At 32.5% G+C, this 1,939-nt stretch overlaps 1 long non-coding RNA gene across 1 annotated transcript; it reads right to left on the reverse strand.

Moving 5' to 3' along the window:
- Window positions 1-268: 268 nt before the first annotated feature.
- LOC139868878 (uncharacterized) lies at window positions 269-1,548 on the reverse strand. Its single transcript, XR_011765995.1, has 3 exons — window positions 1,497-1,548; window positions 384-540; window positions 269-286 (listed from the first exon to the last, which is right to left on the reverse strand). It is a non-coding gene; the product is annotated as an uncharacterized lncRNA (long non-coding RNA).
- Window positions 1,549-1,939: the final 391 nt, after the last annotated feature.

Genomic DNA, 1,939 nt, shown 5'->3' on the forward strand with positions numbered 1-1,939 from the left:
AGGTATGTTTCACACTTAGAACTTTGCTTATAAAGTGTTCTCACCTTCAGCAACATCACCAAATACAGAAAATGCTTCCTTCAACGAGTGATCATCGGTATAATAAGAAACAACAACAACAAAACCCAATACCACAATGAGTGGTGTATGGGGGAGGTGAGATGTAGACAATCCTTCCCCTATCCGAGAATAGAAACAAGTCCTTTCTCTACCCAGAAAGTAGAGAAAGTCATCCCTCTCTCTATTCGACGAATAAAGAGATTGCCTCCGGTATAATAAGAAAGACCTACGCATAAATTAAACATACTAAACATATTAGACTCCATAATCACATTTCATATAAGTGAATCAGAGCCAATTGCAAAATATGCATACAAACATACCACCAATAGAAAGCTTAGAAGACATGCAACGAATCGCATTGAACATCGATGATCCTGTTACATTCCCATTCGATACAACATTCTGGGAAGTACTTCCCCTCATGAGACTACCCACTTTATTGTAGAAAGCCATTCAAATTGTTCGAGTGTATAAAGCCTGCACATGAAAATATTTTTCTTAATTGTTCAACTGTTCAACTGTATAACTTTTAATTTGCTATCAAACTTTAAAAACCATCTACATACTTTCAATGGCGAGTTTAGTAACAAACACGTGGGGTCATGGGACACCACTAGCTCAAAAACTTTTAGTAGAAAATAACTTTTAAATTGTATAAGACACCACTAAATTTAACTGCAAGATCCCATATATTTTCATATTTATAGTTTTTTCTTTTAAGTTGTATAGTACACCACCAAATTTAACTACTAGGACCCCCTATATTTTTTGAATTTGTAGTTTTTTAAAGTCCACGGCATACTTTCATACGTTTCTTAACCATGTGCCCTAGATCTACATAATGTAACATCAATATAGCATAGAATGAGTAATTGATTTGATAAATTCTCATTCAATCAACAACAATAACATCGATTTGGATCCTAACATTTTGATTAAAACTTTCTTTCATTGTACCGAACACTTTCTTTCAAAACTTGAAATTCAAAATTACAAACACCGTTCAGTGGAAGTATATACGATAAATGAGCAGATGCACATATTATTACTGCAATAAATTTTTTTTTTTTTTTTTTTTTTTTGAAAGGTCATTCAATATAAAAAACGGATCAAGAACACGAAGGAAGGCAAGGAATCTTGCCAATACAACGAAAAACAAAAATACAAACACGATAGCCAACGGAAACACGAACTAAGACACGAAAGAACTAGGATTTGATAACCAAGTTTGCCAATCGAAAGTTTTCCCATGAGCCCTATTTGAGATCCAGTCATAGGACTTAATTTGAATCTAAAATTAAGTTTATGAATATCTAAAATTAAAACACAGATATACATGTAATGTAAATAAACAATAACAAACAACCGAAGCAAAGCATAAGAGACAGAATATAGCACATTAATTTGTAAATGATCAGATAGATTTGTAATACCTGGAGGTTTAGGGTTTTAGAAAATGATAGAAGCGAAGCGGCTAGTGTTTATGAGACTGATTGGCTAGAAATATCTTCTGCTTTCTGCTTATATTTATAGAATGAAGATAAAGGTGTGTACCGTTTGCTCTCAATGTTGTACGTTTATTTCTTTTTTTGTTTTTTAACTTAATTGTTACTGTATTTATTTGGTTTTAACTTAATAAAAAAGGAAGACTTAATATATGAATGAATTTTCATGTAGATAAAACTACGCACTGTGTACCATATCCCCAGTTAGTCAAAGTATCAGTATTGATGTGGAAATTCTATGTGATTTGTAAGAGGGATACGGATACTTCAACTCACTAACGTCCGTTAATTTTTTTTGTTAAAGTCAGTCATGTGTCGAGCATGTGAGGTTATTTTCAATATTTTATCTCCTTCATCTTCTTCCCTAAGAA

Source organism: Rutidosis leptorrhynchoides, chromosome 1 (assembly GCF_046630445.1).
Source record: "Rutidosis leptorrhynchoides isolate AG116_Rl617_1_P2 chromosome 1, CSIRO_AGI_Rlap_v1, whole genome shotgun sequence".
NCBI lineage: Eukaryota > Viridiplantae > Streptophyta > Magnoliopsida > Asterales > Asteraceae > Rutidosis > Rutidosis leptorrhynchoides.